The following is a 22529-nucleotide window of genomic DNA, read 5'->3' on the forward strand; positions in this document are numbered from 1 at the left end:
TTTGCAGTGTGATGTAGAATTGAAGGACAAATTTGCCTCTGTGGGCTTGGACACATTTTACAAGTATCTCCTACCACGCTATCCTAAATTGACAGCACTGGCTGCAAAAATGTTGTCCATGTTTGGGACTACCTACCTTTGTGAGCAAGTTTTCTCACTCATGACCATTAATAAAATAAAGCTACGCTCAAAGCTCACACATAAGCACTTAAATGAGATTCTGAAACTGGCTGCTACTCAGGATACGATGCCTGATATTGATGCACTAGTGCAGGCTAAAAGATGCCAAGTTTCAGGGGCAAATGCTGAGCAAGACTAAATTCTATGGAATGCTGTTTTGAACGTTGCACTATAAAATAAACAAATGTGAATATTTGCTCTAGTAATTGCTGTGAAAGTCAGTGGTAGTCAGAAACAGATTTACAAAAGAAGACTATTGTTAAGTAAAATATTATGTCTTATGCATGCCACATATGTTATCTATGTGAGTTTTTTATTTTTTTTTTTACATTTTATGCATTAAAAAGGAAGGGGCCAAATTTACTTCATCAAATGTCTGTTTAAAACAGCTACCACTTAAGATTTCAAGTGTGTGGCCTCAATTTATGTGTTCAGAATTGCTTCCTAGATGTGGAAAATGTATTTTAAATTCATTCATTTCTAAATTTAGATGTGTTTGATGTATTTTAACATGCAGGGCAGTGTTTTTAAGTTCCACAAAACTGTTTGTTGACTAAATGTTTTAAAACCTTGTACAATCACTGTGATCAGATTTTTATGTATAATGCACTTAAATAAATGTTAAACTAAAAAACTCACTCACTCACTCACCCCTCCCTCCTGGCTCACAGCTTCTTCTTCTTCTTGGTTGGCAACCAATGTTAAGGCGCATTACCGCCCCCTGGCGCACAGCTCAGTGGACATTTAGATGAGAAAATATACATTTAACACATTTAAGGAAAATACTAATAAAATAAAAATAAACAAAATAAATGTTTATTAACCAATTTTTATAGGAAATTGCTTAATTTTAGAAATGTTTTTGCTCTATAAAATAGTTGGATTTTTTTTTTAGAATCATTCATCTTAGCAGTAGGATTTACATGAAAAGAGAAACAAATTAAGTTTGAGTGAAAATGTACATTTTTTTTGCACTCTCTGGTCAACTGACTCAGTGAATCAAATGACTCAAAAAACCTGATTCACTTTGGTGAGTGACTCATTAAAACTCGATTCAGTAAAAAGAATCAAATTTACCATCACTAATTTTCACTGCAGACTGGCCCACCAGGTATTAAAGCCATAAAGCCTTTGAATGAAAACAAACGCTGTTGTGACAGTGATGTACACTGTCTTTTTGGTATATGTATGATTTCTATAAATTTTACGTCAGATAAAAACTTTGTTCGCAAGATTCAGATAATTATTTAATAAAAGCTAGATATTTTAAATGAGAATAAGAAAGAAAAGTATTTCTTTGTGCCCCCCTTTCCCTGTTAATACCCTACCTGGCCCCCCTGGCAAAACTTTGCTAGATCCGCCCCTGCACAGTTACCAGCTGTCAGCTACATAGAAAAGGATCCTGGTGTTATTTGTCTCTCAGAAACAGTTCATAACTTCCCTTCAACTCATTCATGTCACCTAAAAGGTAAACCTGTTTCTCCATCACCTGTTCAGCTCTGATGATTCAGTAAGGACATCTCCTGGTTTCATCTTCATGTTTCCCTCTCACCAGATATACAAACCATCATGACCAGCAGCTTTTACAGCTGTGGCTCCAGCAAACATCAGCTGATACTAGAAATTAATATTAAATAAATTCTAACAACAGCTGATCAAGCTTAAAGGTGCTGCTGTTGTTTACCGCGACATCCGCTGGTTTCCTCTTTCTGGCGCGAAGTGGGCGATAAACAAACAAGAGAGAAAAGCCGATCAGCTGATCATTGATCAGTTTCATGATTGAAGTAGAAACAGGAGAGGGAGGGGGAGCGGATGAGAGAAGAAGAGGCAGCTGTGCAGCAAAGACAGAATAACTCCAGCTTTGTGTCTTTTTCATTGTAGCTGAAGTCCGGAACAAACTGCGTCTCTTCTCAGCTCAATACAAAACGCATAATATTTTCTCTGAATACGAGACCATTCCATTTTTTAAGGAGCCATTGGCAACTCTACTAACTAACCTTATGAATAAAATAAAGTTCACTATCAGTAACATAGCACCCACCCAGCTGTATAGAAACTCTGTCATGCTAGCTAGTACGAGTTATTGTAACTGACTGTAAAAAGTCAGCACAACGAAAATAAACGACACCTAAACTTGGTTTATATTTGACCCAGATAGACTGCAGGTCATAACTTCTTACCTGAAGTTCAGTTCACCTGACACTCAGACTGGCGGCTGCCTCGTGTCTCTCCTCCTCCTGCCTCCCCTTCCCTCATCCACCTGCTGGCCTCTGTGGAAGCTCCGCCATAGCCACCACCAAACAACTGACTTATTTTTACACATCGGCCAGCATCTGGCCAATCCACCACCTCTCATTGTTTATACTGTTACAAAAAATAAGTCATCAGCCCACCGGGCAAATGCCCGGTATACCCGATGGCCAGTCCAGCTATGTTAAACTGTTAATCTTTCCCCGAAAAACTGTTTTCTGCGGTGCCGTCTTTCGTGCTTGGCTCTCCTACCTTTGCTAACATGATGCTCATAGTGCAGAAGCCGATGCTGTATTCACTTACACTCGGATATCTGAGCTTCACTGTGAAAACATAATCGTACATTTGATATTTCATTGAATTTTATTGTTTTAGCTTTGGGGTGGCACCTGGGGTGGCCAGTCTGGTTGGGGGGGTGGCCTGTGGCCCCCCCCCCCAGGCCACCCCGCTGGACACGCCACTGTCTGTTCATCTGGACGTAGCGTTTTCAGTGGGAGAAACGTTTCATCACTCATCCAAGTGACTGCTTCAGTCTCAGCTGACTGCAGGTTTCCCCAGCTTCATAAACAGTACAGTTCAGTAATGACTGAAACTAGCACCACTGAAGGGCTGGGAGGTCAGTTCCTCGATCATTAATATGCAAATTCTCATGACCATTGATCAACAACCACTGATCAAAGCCCCTGAGTACCATTCACAGAGAGTTGGGTAATGGTTGCAATCACAGCACTGTAAGGCTACATCCACACATCGTTTTTTCTCCATTTCGGCCTCCCGTGCACACTGGGACGGCCTTTTCGCTGAAGGAAAACGCTCTCAAAAAAAATACATTTGAAATCGCAGGGCAGTGTGGACAGCAAAAACTTTTTGAAAATGACGACACATTTTAGTCATGTGTTGCAGTCATGTGACCAATTAAACTAAGATAGCGGAGGGCATTATACAGCAGTTAATTTGTTTGCTCTCAATTTTGACAGTCCTATTTAAGATTAATATCAGTCTGTAGATGCTCCAGATAGCTTTTCTTCAAATTCTTTAATTCTCACTCGCTTTTGCAACTTTTTCCTTTTGTGTTACTCGCAGCAGCAACTCCACCTCATTGTTAGTCCATTTCAAAAACTCGGTGCTTTTCCTCGACATTTTGCCGCGACGTTTCAAAGAGCCGGAAAGTAAATAAACCGCAGGCAGAAATGAGGCAGGTGGAATTGTCTTGCGTTTCAGGCATGCGCAGTACAGGAACGTAAGGGTTTTCGGTCGTTTCAATGTGGGCGAACAACTCTGTGAAAACGATAGTGTGGACGCGGAGCATTTTCAGATGAAAACGCAGTTTTCAAATCTATCTGGGCTAGTGTGGACGTAGCCTTAGATGGCGAAAGATGTACCCTTAGGCCCCCTCCTCGATTTAGAGATGGTCTTTCCCTTTTCACGTAAATTGCCTCCTTGACTCCACGCTCAAACCACCATTCCTCCATGTCCAGGATTTGTATGCCGTTATTTTTGTGCCACTATTCTGAGCGAACGTAAAAAAAAAATTGCAGTTGCAAGTGTTGCATTTTGAGGAGAAATTTATTTTGAGCAAAGAAAAGCTAAATTTGAATGAACAAATTCATTGCTGCATGCAAAAAATGTATTTCAGTGTTTTCTATTATCCATACAGACACACAAAAGCAGCCCCTCTCGCTCAGTTTTTGTATTTGCACTCGCTCACAATGTGTTGCTCGCGCTCTCAACATTTCTGCCCGTGCGTGCTCAACTCTTTCTATACACCGTTATATTTGTGCCACAAAACCAGCCAATCACAGACTTGGATGTAAAAAAATCTGATTGGCTGTTCTGGTCTCCAATCAGCTCGAAATGACGAAATGCAATATTCGAGAATCCATTTCACCCAAAACTCAAACGAGGCAGTGGCGGAGGAACACAGAGTGGCAGAGTTTGAACTATTACTCTTTCTGGGTCACAAAATAAACTTTTAAGATATTTTCATGTGAGAATGGTGCTGTGTAAACTTCAAATATCTGTTCAATTTATCAAGACATCACATATTTGCACAAGTGCTCTAAACATTTTCGGAGATGCCTGTTACCCACCAGCTGACCGGGTGGTCACTCGGGTTAAACATAATATATAAGGCTGAACTGACAAAAAATCGTCCGACTACACTACCAGGTATTATAGGAAAAACCATAAAGCCTTTGAACTAAAACAAACGCTGTTGTGACAGTGCTGTACACTGTCTTGTTGGTATATATGTATGATTTGTATCATCTTCATGTTTCCCTCTCACCACATATCCAAACCGATATCATGAGCAGCAGCTTTTACAGCTGTCACTCCAGCAAACATCAGCTGATACTAGAAAGGAATATTAAATAAATTATAACAACAGCTGATCAAACTTGAACGTGCTGCTGTTGTTTAGCACAACATCCGCTGGTTTCCTTTTTCTGGCACAAAGTGGGCGATAAACAAACAAGAGAGACGATCGGATGATCATCGATCAGTTTCATGATTGAAGTAGCAATAGGAGAGAGAGGGGAGAGAATGAGAGAAGAAGAAACAGCATTGCAGCAAAGCCACAGAATAACTTCAGCTTTGTGTCTTTTTTTTCCATTCTAGCTGAAGTACGGGACGAATCGTGTTCCTTTTCCCCTCAATACAGATGTATTGTAATTGATCCAGCCTACAGTTGATCATGACCAATTGGCTAATCCACCACCTTTCTTTTTTTTTATACTTTATTTTTATTGATTATTATGTTTTATAATTATGACAGTCATCCACATAAATAGACAAAAAAAAAAAAAAAAAACCAAAAGCAAAAAACAAACAAACAAAACATAATACACAATGGCAATAACATAATGGCACAGTAAAAACAACATAACATCAACTGTGACGGACAATGGCTCTAATTTTGTCAAGGCCTTTAAAAAGTACCAGCCAGTTGAGGAGGATGACTCTGAGAATGATGAGGATGAGGTAACTTTTACAAACATGAACGATGCCTTAAAAAAACAGTGTTGGTGATGATAATGACAACGACGAAAATGTAGGTGTGATGATCACTCTGCCGCCACACCAGAGATGTGCATCACACACATTAAGTCTTGTTTCTTGTAATGATGTTGACAAGTGGCTACTTTCACAATCAGAAACAAAGGCAGTATATAGAAGCGCTACCACAAAGTGCACAGGGTTATAGAACAAGGCCAGCCGTTCAACAGTGGCTGCAGAGACAGTGGATGGCATTATTGGAAAGAAACTGCTAGTTCCTAGCACTACAAGATGGAATTCGTTTTATGATTCCCTGGCTCGAATCTGTGAGATTTCGCTTGTTGAGCTGAACACCATCTTCTCCAAGTTTGGGTTGACAGCCATGACAGAGTGGGAACATCAGTTCATCAGGGAGTACTGCACTGTCATGAGGCCACTTACAGTGGCACTGGACATTTTTCAGGGAGAAGACAACACTTTTTATGGGATACTCCTACCCACACTGGAGACATTGATGTTTAAGACCCTGGAGTTGAGCAGTGGCCTGCAAATTCTTGAAAATCTTCCAGAGGCAGTTGTCACAGTAAGAACTTGTATTTTTAATCAATTGTATTTTATACATATGGATGGAAAATGCATATTATTAGTTTATACATCTTATTCTACGCTTTAGAGTTGTATGACTAGAGAGCAGACCTTTTGCTGTAAAGCAAGAACAGAAACCATGTACTTTAAAAAGAACAATTATGAAAAATGTAATGTTAAATGCAATATATTTTTAAAGATCCACATGATATATAATGTGGTGTGTGTGTCTATGTGTATAGATAGGTTGTATAATATATTCTTTACATACTTTACTTTCAGGCAATCAAAACAAGATTTTCAGAGGTGTTGGAAAGTGAAGATGCTCTCTTGGCTGCTATGATTGTGCCCAAGTTCAAACTACGTTGGCTGCGGACACAGGAAAGGAAGGACAAGGCCAAGGCAAGTCTGCTGGCAGAGTGCCGGAAATTTGTCCTTGACCAAGACCAGCGAGCAGGTACCAGCACACCAACATGCCAACTTAGCACAGACTCAGCCACAGAGGATGACTTTTTTCCCTTTTGAAGATGAGGACGACACCTCTGCTACTGCAGAAAGTCAAGTCATAGATTATTTCAAATCAGGATTTCACTCAGATACAATGCATCCACGCCATCCAGTGCACCAGTAGAAAGACTGTTTAGCTTGGGAAAGCTCATCTTCTCTCCAAAGAGGAACAGACTTTCTGATGAGAAATTTGAGAAGCTCCTTGTTTTGAGATACAACCACTGGTTTAATGGCTAGGATGAATGGATGTAAGGGGTTCGTGGATGTGGCAAATAAGAATTCTCCATGTTTTAAAAACGCAGAGGACATTAAAACAGTACTCTCTAATATGCCTATACTGCAAGAACAGCACGTTTGACTTCAAATAGATTTTAAATGGCCATGGAGTTGAAACTTTGTATTATCTGTTTACATTTTTATACCTTATAAAAATTTTTAGTTTTATTATACAGTGTATTTTTTCTGTGTTAAATTGAAATCACCTCAACTATTTACTTTTGCATGGAGGAAAATACTTGTTTAGCCAGAGTTCTCTAAAGCTGTTACAGTTCGGCTCATTTAATTTGCACTACATTGCTTAAAAAGCATAATTTAATTTAATGCTTATTTGACAGCCAGTTGCAGCCTGTTTATGTGCAATAAATATCAAAGGTTCTGACACATCTGTTGTGTTTTATTGTATTAATTATGACAAATTTAAAAAATACTTCTCTCTACAATTATAAAATATTATCTGATTGGTGTTTTGTCATATTATCACAGTAACATTTGAATAGTTTGTATACATATATATTAATGTTTACTGTTAGTTCCTTCTGTAAAGTGCCTATTTACTTCAATTATATATTTGGTTTTATAACAGAGAGTTGCATATATGTTTTAGTATGTTCAAGTATGTTTAGTAATTTATTTTTTATTATTTTAGTAACTTTGATTAAGACTGGATCCAAGTTGTTTTACATATTTAAACATTTTTTTAAAGTAACACAATAGTTACTTTTCCTAGTAATTAAATACTTTTATAATATTGTAACTCAGTTACTAACTGAGTTACTTTTTTGAAGAAGTAACTAGTTACTCTAACTAATTACTTTTTCAAAGTAACTTGCCCAACACTGCTGTCCACTGAGCACTTTACGGTCCACCCCTGGTGATATTCGGAAGGGTATTTCCAGTCTCTTTTAAGAGCTGCCTTCTAAAAACAGTGGCCACGTCCTTAGCAAGCTTTCCTTCTTCCAGTGGTTGCGTGAAAATACTAAGTAACATAGCTAAGCTAAGCTCTGGTTATATAACCCACTGCCCATCATCCCACATTAGCACCTTCAACAAATCTCTCCCACTTCCTCCAGTTTTTATGAAATTGGTCCATTTTGAGAAGCGCACAGACCAGAGGACAACATGTCCCTGTTTTTGTCCTACGAGAACTGTCAGTTTATTAGTTACACTGACCTGATATCAGTAATGGAAAGAATCCTCACTGAAAAAGGTTCAGATTTTCAGCTTGTGTTAAAGATGTCAGAACATTTTGATGGATAGATTCAACAGCTCTGTGAAACACTTCCAAGGTATTTGCTAATTACTGCTTCCAAATACATAAAATAGAATTACACGTACAACAACCTTTGATAAGCCATTAGTATAACCAACTGCACTGCTGCACCAAACGCAGGACCTGAAGAGGTCCAGATCAGTGAGTATAATGAGATAAACTGAAGTTGTTTTGTTGCTTTAATTAATTTATTATTAACAACAATATAAAATTATGCACGAAAGGAATTACTGATGTAAAAAAACCCTGTGGTTTTATTTATATATGTTTATATATAAATATATACGGTGGCACCTAGAGACAAAGCACGTACAAACTCCAAAAAGCACAAGAAATTCCAAAGCATGTACAAACTCCAAAGCACATTTCTAGCGTTAACTGAACTTCCAAAACAGAGCTACCTAGATCACTTAAATTACACAATTGAAAGCATATGTGTATTGTTTGTGTATTTATACACAGGCACTCATATATATTCAAATAATTTAAAAAAAAATTCATTTACCTGTTACTACCACACACCAAATCTGGGCGTTGGTACTTCCTGGCTTGTGTAGCCAACTAGGTAACAAAAGCTCGACACTGCCTCTAGCATCCTGGAGCACTTCTGTTATGTTTTGTACGTGTCTTGGAGTTTGTATGTGCTTCGGGGTTTGTACGTGCTATGGAGCTTTTACGTGTTTTGGAGTTTGTACGCGTCTTGGAGTTTGTATGTGCTTCGGGGTTTGTACGTGCTATGGAGTTTTTACGTGTTTTGGAGTTTGTACATGCTTTGTCTCTAGGGGCCACCGTAAATATACTTTTATTTATTCACTCCAAATAAAATGTAACAAATATGTCATATAATACAAAAAACAACTATTTACATTTCAACTTTTAACTATTTAAATTTTCAGCTTTTTCCTTTTAAACAAATTTAAAGTGAAACAACACAAAACACTGCAAACCACAACACAATTAAATATAAATATAAACAAATATGAAAACAAAAAGAAGATGCACATTCTCTGTCATATGGGTCTGCATGAATAAATCTTTTATCATACGCAACTGAAAATAGTTGTGGATGATTACTATACCTTTCTAATGTGACGTTGTTGTCCCTGGCTCTCTTTCCCTCTCTCTTTAGCTCCGGCTCTGTTCCTGTGCTACTGCGAGTGTACCACCCCTCCCCCCGCTTCCCAGCGCAAAGCACAAGGCTCGCGTGCGGAGTGAAGCAAAAAAAGTGCGAGACAGAGGGTGAGAGAAAGAAAAAAACCCCCACGGCTCCCAATAAGGAGCTGGCTCATGTCGTTCACTTCAAAGAGTCGGCTCTAAGGCTGCGTTCACACTGCAGGTCTTAATGCTCAATTCCGATTTTTTGATCAAATCTGATGTTTTTGTCTGCTTGTTCACACTAGAAATAAAATGCGACAGCAAACGCGCTCTAGTGTGAACCCTCAAAGCGGCCCACATGCGCAAAAGAAGACGTCACACACAACGCGCTCTGTTCAGACCCAGAGCAAACAATATTGTTTGACTGATGGCCCTTAATATAAAGACTTCGGACTTTACGTTTCCCAATCTTTGCTTTAAATTATTTTGTTTATTATTTGCATAATAATGTAAATAACCTAATAATTATCCTTATTGCTGTTTTAGAGAGTAGCCGTGCTTCAAAGGATAGTTGCAGATTTCTGTCAGAATCTGCAAATTATACAGTACAAATAATATGTTCACGTTGTCTTCCCAACAGTTTCACTAACATCTACACTGGATGGCCAGGAAGCGTTCGCGATGTCTTATCGGGCGCTTCTCTGGCGCTGATAATTGGCGTCTGTCTTGTGTCAGTGACATAAAAGACGGACTTGATGCGACCTGACCATTCACACAGCAGTCATTTTCTGAAACATCGGATATGTATCGGATTCAGTACCACATACGAAAGTGACCCAGATCGGATTTGAAAATGTCGGATTTGTGCCGTTCACACTGTCATACCATGATCGGATATGGGTCGCATAGGGTCAAAAAAAATCTAATTTGATGCGCTTTCGCCTGCAGTGTGAACGTAGCCTAAGAGCCATTTCGTTTGCGACCAACACATCACTACAGTGCAGCTGTTAAACAGCTGTTTCCATGAAGTTTCCATCACAGTGTATACATCAATACATAACTGAGGGTTGAAGGAAAACCTAATGAGAACCCCCCGGCTAGCTATCGAGCTGGTGGGTAACAGCCGTCTCTGAAAATGTCAGTGCACTTTTGCAAATATGTGATATCTTGATAAACTGAGCAGATATTTGTTTACACAGCTACATTCTCTTGTAAGATTGAAAACATCTTACAAGTTTATTTTATGACCCAGAAAGAGTAATAAGAGTAATATTAAAACTAAGTGGCTGCCGCCGGCTGGGCTACGCTATGAATTGTGGGATATGATGGGCCACGATGGACATACCCAACGCATCCTTCAAATCTGACGCATTTGTCGGCTGCATTTAGAGGAGTCCACGAATTTGGACAGCCTTCGTTGCATCGCTGTGACGTAATCGGCCTACAAATGTGGCCTCAGGAGGATGCAGCCTCTGAATTTGGACACCCATAGTTTATTTTTACTTATATAAACACTGAGTTGTATTAACCCTTGTGCTCCCCTTTGGGGCAGCTCCGGACCCCGGGGGTCCCAGAGTACCCCTGGGTCGCATTTCACAGGCCGCGCATCAGGGTTGGCTCCTGCCCCGTACACCCATGTTTCCCTCCCTGAATGACACTCCCGTTTCAATTTTTCTCCTAGTTTCAGGCAGGCTCTATCATGTTCGTCCATGGGAGGCCGCTGTTAACCCTTGTGCTCCCCTTCGGGGCAGCCCCAGACCCCGGGGGTCCCAAAGTACCCCACCCTCAGTAGAGACAGGTGAATGAAAATGAAAAAAACAGAACGATCATTTGGGGTCGAAGAGTGCCCCAGAGCGATTCTAATAGGTTCGTCAGGGGATCGGGAAACAAAACGTAGCACTTGGGGGCCACGCACAGAATCTGCTGTGGCAGCGTGGGGGTCATTGATACCCCAGTACATAAAAATGAAGCATAATCACAATAATGATGATAATAATAAGAAGAAGAAGAAAAAGAAGAATACAACACACAGACGCTTCTGAGTTTTATTTCATTTTATTTGAAATTACACTCACGATACAACTGAGGCAATCTGGAAGGCCATACTTTTAAGGGACATGCGCAATAGGGAGGGTGCGTTTTTAAAATGCCCCCCCGGGGCTGTATTTTTGATTACAATATCAACAAACTGTCCGTGTTTCAGGTGCTCGGTGCTGTACAGCGCCTTCAGTGGCTGTGAATACATGATCAGGAGACGTTGAATGGAAGGAATGAAACGCGGCGTGAGGAGTCTTTTCCTGATGCTGTAATAATGTTCAGCGTAAAAGTCATCCTCCAAGTGTCACAGCGGGATAGAACGGACACACGCGCAGGCTCTGAGTTGGGAAACACAAGAATCTTTATTACAGCACACCAGGTGATCTATTTACAGAGGTGAGGGGGAAGCCAGGCTCCGGGGGTCCACACACAAAGGGAAAAGACGCTGAAAGTCCACACGCACTCCGTCCACTCCTCACGCTCCTCTCCACACTCCACAGAAAACACGATGACGTACTCCACTCCTCGCACACTCAATCACTCAGGAAACACAAGGGTTGGTCCAGGGAATGCGGGTCGGCAACGGTCCAGCGACGAGAAACACAGAGCTGCCGTCTTACAAAGGAGCTGGAACACTCTCGTAACGAGCCACAGGTGCGTGATGGCGACCAGGTGCGTGGACCAAGGGCAGAAGCCCACAGGTGAGCTCCGCCCTGGCAGAGGGAGGAGGGAAAGAGAGGAAGGGAGAGAGCAGGAACAAAATGAAAAACATATGTAGCCATACTGAGCCGACCGGGTAGGCACAGGGACCCTGACACCAAGACTCGCAGACACTCGTGTTGTCTCTAGCTGGGGTGATTGGTCTTGCACCCGTTGCATGCTTCGGTGCGGTACTCGTTGATCACTAGGTCGAGTAGGTGATACACCTACGCAGTTTTCACGGTATCGACGAGTAAAGAAGATGCCCAACCGTCAAGTTTGGCGTCTTTAACTGAGAATATCCAAAGGCTCCACTGAGCCCCATGAGAACATAAGATGTAAAGTACGCTCCTGTGCCAAATAATCCCAGGGAAGCGAGGCGGAAGAATTTACACCGCTCCTTCAATTCGATCCTCTCTTCTTCTTCCCTTTTTCTTTGTTCTTCCTCCTTTCTCCTCTTCAGCCTTTCTCCTTCGAGTTTCTTCTGGGCCGCCTTATACATCTCGTTGGTGTAGTGGTTTCCTCCATTGAAATCCACCATTTCATCTATTTCATCCAAAAGACAGCCCCAGAGTGTCGATCACAGCGATATTTCTACCGTCTTCGCCCTCTGCCTCTTTTCTGAGACAGCCGTCGGTGAAAGACTCAGGCAAAACGTCTTCTTTGAAAGCGTTCGCATCCCCCAGGATGGTGTTTCCGGATGCACTCTTTCCCGATCCTGTTTTACCGACCAGAAGGAGTCTCAGTTCTTCACGGGTCGCAGAGCCTGCGGGGTTGGGGAAATGATGGTAACATTTGAATCATTCTAGAAAAAAAAAACATAAAACACTACGTTACACTAGGCTATTCTTTTGTTATCTTTGTATTGATGTTGACAGAAAGAAGTTTGTCCACATAAAGCGAGTACCACAAGCAGCACACAACCCTGGGATTGCACTTTACCTTTGTATCGATGTTGACAGCGAGCAGTTTGCCCACATAACGCCAGTAGCACAAGCAGCACACATCCCTGGATCCGGCCTTTGGTCGCCAACATTTTCAGTAAGCTAAGAATAGAAGAAAGAAAAAAGAGGTGAAATTAAGGCACATTCAAGGAAAGTATTTCAGATCAGATTAGCAAGTTAAACCACACTGAAAATACACGTTGAATAAACCATGGCCCCAAACTGGTCGGTTGTCCCATGTGTTTCCCCCGTAGCTGCTCCGGGCGCACACACAATGAGCCCTGGTGTCGCGACGCAGGCGTAGCAACAACCTCCTTCTACTCCTCACTGCCTCCTGTATGTGTGTGTGTGTGTAGGAGGTACTGGGTTCCTCACAGACGGTGGTGTTCGCGAAACCCACCCTCCCCAAAGCTAAGGGCTCGCCAGCGAGGCGCGTGAGAGCGAGGAAAATGTTTTTAAAAAGGGAAAGGAGGATGAGGAGACACTGAGGGTCCGAGGTCTAAACGGAGGCTGTGTTCAGGTAACCCGCCCTCCGCAGACCTAAGCGTACACTAGCGAGGCTCTTGAGAATGATGTAGAGGGAGCAAGGATGAGGAGGAGGCAAGGAGTGTCTGAAGTCCAAACGGAGGGCGGTGTTCGCGTAATAGGCAGGCCACATAGCTGGTCTTTCACTAGCGAGGCAGATGAGAACGAAGGCGAGGGCGCAAGAAGGACGAGGGGCATGGAGAGCCCCAGGTCCAACTGGAGGGTGGTGTTCACATAATAGGCAGGCCAAGCAGCTGCTCTTTCACTAGCGAGGCGCTTGAGAACGATGTAGAGGGAGTAAGGAGTACGAGGAGCAACGGAGAGCCCGAGGTCCAACTAGAGGGCGGTGTTCGCGAAACCAGCCATTCGCACACCTAAGCGTACGCTCGCGAAGAGCATAAACGGAGGGCCATGTTCACATAATGGGCAGGCCAAACGGCTGCTCTTTCACTAGCGAGGCACTTGAGAACGATGTAGCGGGAGCAAGGAAGATGAGGAGCAACGGAGAGCCCGAGGTCCAACTGGAGGGCGGTGTTCGTGTAATAGGCAGGCCAAACAGCTGCTCTTTCACTAGCGAGGCACTTGAGAACGATGTAGAGGGAGCAAGGAGGATGAGGAGCAACGGAGAGCCCGAGGTCCAACTGGAGGGTGGTGTTTGCGTAATAGGTAGGCCAAACAGCTTCTCTTTCACTAGCGAGGAGCATGAGAGCGATGAAGAGGGAGCAAGGAGGACAAGGAGGCATGGAGAGCCCCAGGTCCAACTGGAGGGTGGTGTTCGCATAATAGGCAGGCCACACAGCTGTTTTTTCACTAGCGAGGCGCATGAAAACGAAGGAGAAGGAGCAAGGAGGACGAGGAGCAACGGAGAGCCCGAGGTCCTCACCAAAGGGGGTGTTCACGAAACCGGCCCTCTGCAGACCTAAGCGTACGCTAGCGAGGAGCATAAACGGAGGGCGGTGTTCACGTAATAGGAAGGCCAAACAGCTTCTCTTTCACTAGCGAGGGGCATGACAACGGTAGAGAAGGAGCAACGAGGACAAGGAGCAATGGAGAGCCCGAGGTCCTCACCGAAGGGGGTGTTCGTGAAACCGGCCCTCCGCAGACCTAAGCGTACGCAAGCGAGGAGCATGAGAACGATGTAGAGGGAGCAAGGATGAGGAGGAGGCAAGGAGTTTCTGAAGTCTAAACGGAGGGCGGTGTTCGCGTAATAGACAGGCCAAGCAGCTGCTCTTTCACTAGCGAGGCACTTGAGATCAATGTAGAGGGGGCAAGGAAGACAGGGAGCAACGGAGATCCCAAGGTCCTCACCGAAGGGGGTGTTCGCGAAACCCGCCCTCCGCAGACCTATGTGTACGCTAGCGAGGAGCATCAGAACGATGTAAAGGGAGCATAGATGAGGAGGAGGCAAGGAGTGTCTGAAGTCCAAACAGAGAGTGGTGTTCGTGTAATAGGCAGGCCAAGCAGCTGCTCTTTCACTAGCGAGGCCCAGGAGAACGATGGAGAAGGAGCAAGGAGGACGAGGAGCAACGGAGAGCTCGATGTCCTCACCGACGGCGGTTTTCGCAAAACCCACCCTCTGCAAACCTAAGCGAGGAGCGTGACAAGGATGTAGAGGGAGCAAGGAGGACGAGGAGGCTCAGAGAGCCTGAGGTCCAACTGGAGGGCGGTGTTTGCGTAATAGGCAGGCCAAGCAGCTGCTCTTTCACTAGCGAGGCGCAGGAGAACGATGGAGAAGGAGCAAGGAAGACGAGGAGCAACGGAGAACCCGTGGTCCTCACTTAGGCCCATTTACGCGTTACCTAAGGCCCATCCGTCAAAGCGCTCACCTGCGAGGAGCAGGAGAACGTAGCAGAAGGAGGTCGCGGGACGAGGAGGCAGGGAGAGTCTGAAGTCCTCACTTAGGCCAGTTTATGTGAACACTGCCGAGAAGGAGACATTGATGATGATGATGATGTGAAGTTGAGAGTTGTTTGCTCCGGCGGTTTAGGGTCCCTCCAGACCCCAGTGTTTGCCATCGTAACTTACGAATGTGCATTGGGGTTGCGAAATACCCCATCGCGATTACAAAAGGGTCACAGTGTACCCACGGAGCAGAGAGCACCCCCGATCTTCATGAAGGCCGGTTTACGTGTAACTTGGGGCCCATTCGGCTAAGCGCTCGCATGCGAGGAGCAGGAGAACGGAGCAGAAGGAGGAAGGGGACTCAGGGAGAGTCCGAGGTCCTCACTTAGGCTGGTTTACGCGAACACTCTCGAGAAGGAGACGATGATGATGATGTGAAGTTAAGAGTTGTTTCCTCCGGCGGTTCGGGGTCCCTCCAGACCCCAGTGTTTGCAATCGTAACTTACGAATGTGCATTGGGGTTGCGAAATACCCCATCGTGGGTACACTTTGACCCCATAGTAATCATGGAGTAGAGAGCATCCCCGGTCCTCACGAAGGCCGGTTTACGCATAACCCGAGGCCCATAAGGCTAAGCACTCACCTGCGAGGAGCAGGAGAACGGAGCAGAAGGAGGAAGGAGGACTAGGAGGCAGGGAGAGTCCGAGGTCCTGACTTAGACCCGTTTACGCGAACACTGCCGAGAAGGAGACGACGACGATGATGATGATGATGTGAAGTTGAGAGTTGATTGCTCCGGCGGTTCAGGGTCCCTCCAGACCCCAGTGTTTGCCATCGTAACTTACGAATGTGCATTGGGTTGCGAAATACCCCATCGTGGGTACAATTTGACCCCATAGTAATCGTGGAGTAGAGAGCATCCCCGGTCGTCGCGAATGCCAGTTTACGCGTAACCCGAGGCCCATAAGGCTAAGCGCTCACCTGCGAGGAGCAGGAGAACGGAGCAGAAGGAGGACGAACTTCCATTGTTTTCATTCAAATTCTGTTGTTTTCATTCAAATTCCATTGTTTTCATTCAAATTCTGTTCTGTACATTCTAATTCCGTTGTTTTCATTCAAACTCTGTTCTGTACATTCTAATTCCATTGTTTTCATTCAAATTCCGTTGTTTTCATTCAAATTCCGTTGTTTTCATTCTAATTCCGTTGTTTTTATTGAAATTCTGTTGTTTTCATTCAAATGCTTTTGTTTTCATTCTAATTCTACTCTTTTTATTCAAATTCTGTTGTTTTCATTAAAATTCCGTCGTTTTCATGTTAATTCCGTTGTTTTCATTCAGACTCTGTTCTGTACATTCTAATTCTGTTGTTTTCATTCAAACCCTGTTCTGTACATTCTAATTCCGTTGTTTTCATTCAAACTCTGTTCTTTACATTCTAATTCCGTTGTTTTCATTCAAATTCCATTGTTTTGATTCAAATTCTATTCATTTCATTCTAATTCCGTTCTTTTTATTGAAATTCGGTTGTTTTCATTCAAATGCTTTGGTTTTCATTCTATTTCTACTCTTTTTATTCAAATTCTGTTGTTTTCATTAAAATTCCGTCGTTTTCATGTTAATTCCGTTGTTTTGATTCAAACTGTTGTTTTCATTCAAATTCCATTGTTTTGATTCAAATTCTGTACTGTACATTCTAATTCCGTTGTTTTCATTCAAACTCTGTTCTGTACATTCTAATTCCGTTGTTTTCATTCAAACTCTGTTCTGTACATTCTAATTCCGTTGTTTTCATTCAAACTCTGTTCTGCACATTCTAATTCCTTTGTTTTCATTCAAATTCTGTTCTGTACATTGTAATTCCGTTGTTTTCATTCACACTCTGTTCTGTACATTCTAATTCCGTTGTTTTCATTCAAACTCTGTTCTGTACATTCTAATTCCGTTGTTTTCATTCAAATACTGTTGTTTTCATTCTAATTCTGTTATTTGCTTTAAAATTCCATTGTTTTGATTCAAATTCTGTTGTTTTCATTCAACTTCCATTGTTTTGATTCAAATTCTGTTCTGTTCATTCTAATTCCGTTGTTTTCATTCAAATTCTATTCATTTCATTCTAATTCCATTCTTTTTATTGAAATTCGGTTGTTTTCATTCAAATGCTTTTGTTTTCATTCTAATTCTACTCTTTTTATTCAAATTCTGTTGTTTTCATTAAAATTCCGTCATTTTCATGTTAATTCCGTTGTTTTGATTCAATTTCTGTTGTTTTCATTCAAATTCCATTATTTTGATTCAAATTCTGTTCTTTACATTCTAATTCCGTTGTTTTCATTCAAACTCTGTTCTGTACATTCTAATTCCGTTGTTTTCATTCAAATTCCATTGTTTTGATTCAAATTCTGTTCTGTTCATTCTAATTCCGTTGTTTTCATTCAAACTCTGTTCTGTACATTCTAATTCCATTGTTTTGATTCAAACTCTGTTCTGAACATTCTAATTCCATTGTTTTAATTCAAACTCTGTTCTGTACATTCTAATTCTGTTGTTTTCATTCAAATTCCATTGTTTTGATTCAAACTCTGTTCTGTTCATTCTAATTCCGTTGTTTTCATTCAAACTCTGTTCTGTACATTCTAATTCCGTTGTTTTCATTCAAACTCTGTTGTTTTCATTCTACTTCTTTTGTTTGTTTTAAACTTCCATTGTTTTCATTCAAATTCTGTTGTTTTCATTCAAATTCCATTGTTTTCATTCAAATTCTGTTCTGTTCATTCTAATTCCGTTGTTTTGATTCAAACTCTGTTAGTTTCATTCTACTTCTTTTGTTTTGATTCAAACTCTGTTCTGTACATTCTAATTCCATTGTTTTGATTCAAACTCTGTTCTGTACATTCTAATTCCATTGTTTTCATTCAAACTCTGTTCTGTACATTTAAATTCTGTTGTTTTCATTCAAATTCCATTGTTTTCATTCAAACTCTGTTCTGTTCATTCTAATTCCGTTGTTTTCATTCAAATTCTATTCATTTCATTCTAATTCCGTTCTTTTTATTGAAATTCGGTTGTTTTCATTCAAATGATTTTGTTTTCATTCTAATTCTACTCTTTTTATTCAAATTCTGTTGTTTTCATTCAAAATTCCGTTGTTTTCATGTTAATTCCGTTGTTTTGATTCAAATTCTGTTGTTTTCATTCAAATTCCATTGTTTTGATTCAAATTCGCTTCTTTACATTCTAATTCCATTGTTTTCATTCAAAGTCTGTTCTGCACATTCTAATTCCTTTGTTTTCATTCAAATTCTGTTCTGTACATTGTAATTCCGTTGTTTTCATTCACACTCTGTTCTGTACATTGTAATTCCGTTGTTTTCATTCAAACTCTGTTCTGTACATTCTAATTCCGTTGTTTTCATTCAAATACTGTTGTTTTCATTCTAATTCTGTTATTTGCTTTAAAATTCCATTGTTTTGATTCAAATTCTGTTGTTTTCATTCAACTTCCATTGTTTTGATTCAAATTCTGTTCTGTTCATTCTAATTCCGTTGTTTTCATTCAAATTCTATTCATTTCATTCTACTTCCATTCTTTTTATTGAAATTCGGTTGTTTTCATTCAAATGCTTTTGTTTTCATTCTAATTCTACTCTTTTTATTCAAATTCTGTTGTTTTCATTAAAATTCCGTCATTTTCATGTTAATTCCGTTGTTTTCATTCAAATTCCATTATTTTGATTCAAATTCTGTTCTTTACATTCTAATTCCGTTGTTTTCATTCAAACTCTGTTCTGTACATTCTAATTCCATTGTTTTCATTCAAACTCTGTTCTGTACATTCTAATTCTGTTGTTTTCATTCAAATTCCATTGTTTTGATTCAAACTCTGTTCTGTTCATTCTAATTCCGTTGTTTTCATTCAAACTCTGTTCTGTACATTCTAATTCCGTTGTTTTCATTCAAACTCTGTTGTTTTCATTCTACTTCTTTTGTTTGTTTTAAACTTCCATTGTTTTCATTCAAATTCTGTTGTTTTCATTCAAATTCCATTGTTTTCATTCAAATTCTGTTCTGTACATTCTAATTCCGTTGTTTTCATTCAAACTCTGTTCTGTACATTCTAATTCCGTTGTTTTCATTCAAACTCTGTTCTGCACATTCTAATTCCTTTGTTTTCATTCAAATTCTGTTCTGTACATTCTAATTCCGTTGTTTTCATTCAAATACTGTTGTTTTCATTCTAATTCTGGTATTTGCTTTAAAATTCCATTGTTTTCATTCAAATTCTGTTGTTTTCATTCAAATTCTATTCATTTCATTCTAATTCCATTCTTTTTATTGAAATTCGGTTGTTTTCATTCAAATGCTTTTGTTTTCATTCTAATTCTACTCTTTTTATTCAAATTCTGTTGTTTTCATTAAAATTCCGTCATTTTCATGTTAATTCCGTTGTTTTGATTCAAATTCTGTTGTTTTCATTCAAATTCCATTATTTTGATTCAAATTCTGTTCTTTACATTCTAATTCCGTTGTTTTCATTCAAACTCTGTTCTGTACATTCTAATTCCGTTGTTTTCATTCAAATTCCATTGTTTTGATTCAAATTCTGTTCTGTTCATTCTAATTCCGTTGTTTTCATTCAAACTCTGTTCTGTACATTCTAATTCCATTGTTTTGATTCAAACTCTGTTCTGTACATTCTAATTCCATTGTTTTAATTCAAACTCTGTTCTGTACATTCTAATTCTGTTGTTTTCATTCAAATTCCATTGTTTTGATTCAAACTCTGTTCTGTTCATTCTAATTCCGTTGTTTTCATTCAAACTCTGTTCTGTACATTCTAATTCCGTTGTTTTCATTCAAACTCTGTTGTTTTCATTCTACTTCTTTTGTTTGTTTTAAACTTCCATTGTTTTCATTCAAATTCTGTTGTTTTCATTCAAATTCCATTGTTTTCATTCAAATTCTGTTCTGTTCATTCTAATTCCGTTGTTTTGATTCAAACTCTGTTCTGTACATTCTAATTCCGTTGTTTTGATTCAAACTCTGTTCTGTACATTCTAATTCCATTGTTTTGATTCAAACTCTGTTCTGTACATTCTAATTCCATTGTTTTCATTCAAACTCTGTTCTGTACATTTAAATTCTGTTGTTTTCATTCAAATTCCATTGTTTTCATTCAAACTCTGTTCTGTTCATTCTAATTCCGTTGTTTTCATTCAAATTCTATTCATTTCATTCTAATTCCGTTCTTTTTATTGAAATTCGGTTGTTTTCATTCAAATGATTTTGTTTTCATTCTAATTCTACTCTTTTTATTCAAATTCTGTTGTTTTCATTCAAAATTCCGTCGTTTTCATGTTAATTCCGTTGTTTTCATTCAAATTCTGTTGTTTTCATTCAAATTCCATTGTTTTGATTCAAATTCGCTTCTTTACATTCTAATTCCATTGTTTTCATTCAAAGTCTGTTCTGCACATTCTAATTCCTTTGTTTTCATTCAAATTCTGTTCTGTACATTGTAATTCCGTTGTTTTCATTCACACTCTGTTCTGTACATTCTAATTCCGTTGTTTTCATTCAAATACTGTTGTTTTCATTCTAATTCTGTTATTTGCTTTAAAATTCCATTGTTTTGATTCAAATTCTGTTGTTTTCATTCAACTTCCATTGTTTTGATTCAAATTCTGTTCTGTTCATTCTAATTCCGTTGTTTTCATTCAAATTCTATTCATTTCATTCTAATTCTACTCTTTTTATTCAAATTCTGTTGTTTTCATTAAAATTCCGTCATTTTCATGTTAATTCCGTTGTTTTGATTCAAATTCTGTTGTTTTCATTCAAATTCCATTATTTTGATTCAAATTCTGTTCTTTACATTCTAATTCCGTTGTTTTCATTCAAACTCTGTTCTGTACATTCTAATTCCGTTGTTTTCATTCAAATTCCATTGTTTTGATTCAAATTCTGCTCTGTTCATTCTAATTCCGTTGTTTTCATTCAAACTCTGTTCTGTACATTCTAATTCCATTGTTTTGATTCAAACTCTGTTCTGTACATTCTAATTCTGTTGTTTTCATTCAAATTCCATTGTTTTGATTCAAACTCTGTTCTGTTCATTCTAATTCCGTTGTTTTCATTCAAACTCTGTTCTGTACATTCTAATTCCGTTGTTTTCATTCAAACTCTGTTGTTTTCATTCTACTTCTTTTGTTTGTTTTAAACTTCCATTGTTTTCATTCAAATTCTGTTGTTTTCATTCAAATTCCATTGTTTTCATTCAAATTCTGTTCTGTTCATTCTAATTCCGTTGTTTTGATTCAAACTCTGTTCTGTACATTCTAATTCCGTTGTTTTCATTCAAACTCTGTTCTGTACATTCTAATTCCGTTGTTTTCATTCAAACTCTGTTCTGCACATTCTAATTCCTTTGTTTTCATTCAAATTCTGTTCTGTACATTCTAATTCCGTTGTTTTCATTCAAATACTGTTGTTTTCATTCTAATTCTGTTATTTGCTTTAAACTTCCATTGTTTTGATTCAAATTCTGTTGTTTTCATTCAAATTCCATTGTTTTGATTCAAATTCTGTTCTGTTCATTCTAATTCCATTGTTTTGATTCAAACTCTGTTCTTTACATTCTAATTCCGTTGTTTTGATTCAAACTCTGTTCTGTACATTCTAATTCCGTTGTTTTGATTCAAACTCTGTTCTGTACATTCTAATTCCATTGTTGTGATTCAAACGCTGTTCTGTACATTCTAATTCCATTGTTTTCATTCAAACTCTGTTCTGTACATTTAAATTCTGTTGTTTTCATTCAAATTCCATTGTTTTCATTCAAATTCTCTTCTGTTCATTCTAATTCCGTTGTTTTCATTCAAACTCTGTTCTGTACATTCTAATTCCGTTGTTTTCATTCAAACTCTGTTGTTTTCATTCTACTTCTTTTGTTTGTTTTAAACTTCCATTGTTTTCATTCAAATTCTGTTGTTTTCATTCAAATTCCATTGTTTTCATTCAAATTCTGTTCTGTTCATTCTAATTCCGTTGTTTTGATTCAAACTCTGTTCTGTACATTCTAATTCCGTTGTTTTCATTCAAACTCTGTTCTGTACATTCTAATTCCGTTGTTTTCATTCAAACTCTGTTCTGCACATTCTAATTCCTTTGTTTTCATTCAAATTCTGTTCTGTACATTCTAATTCCGTTGTTTTCATTCAAACTCTGTTCTGTACATTCTAATTCTGTTGTTTTCATTCAAATTCCATTGTTTTGATTCAAATTCTGTTCTGTTCATTCTAATTCCGTTGTTTTGATTCAA

This window comes from Rhamphochromis longiceps, linkage group LG20 (assembly GCF_057381845.1).
Source record: "Rhamphochromis longiceps isolate RC_006_pf linkage group LG20, R_longiceps_female_GT1.1, whole genome shotgun sequence".
NCBI lineage: Eukaryota > Metazoa > Chordata > Actinopteri > Cichliformes > Cichlidae > Rhamphochromis > Rhamphochromis longiceps.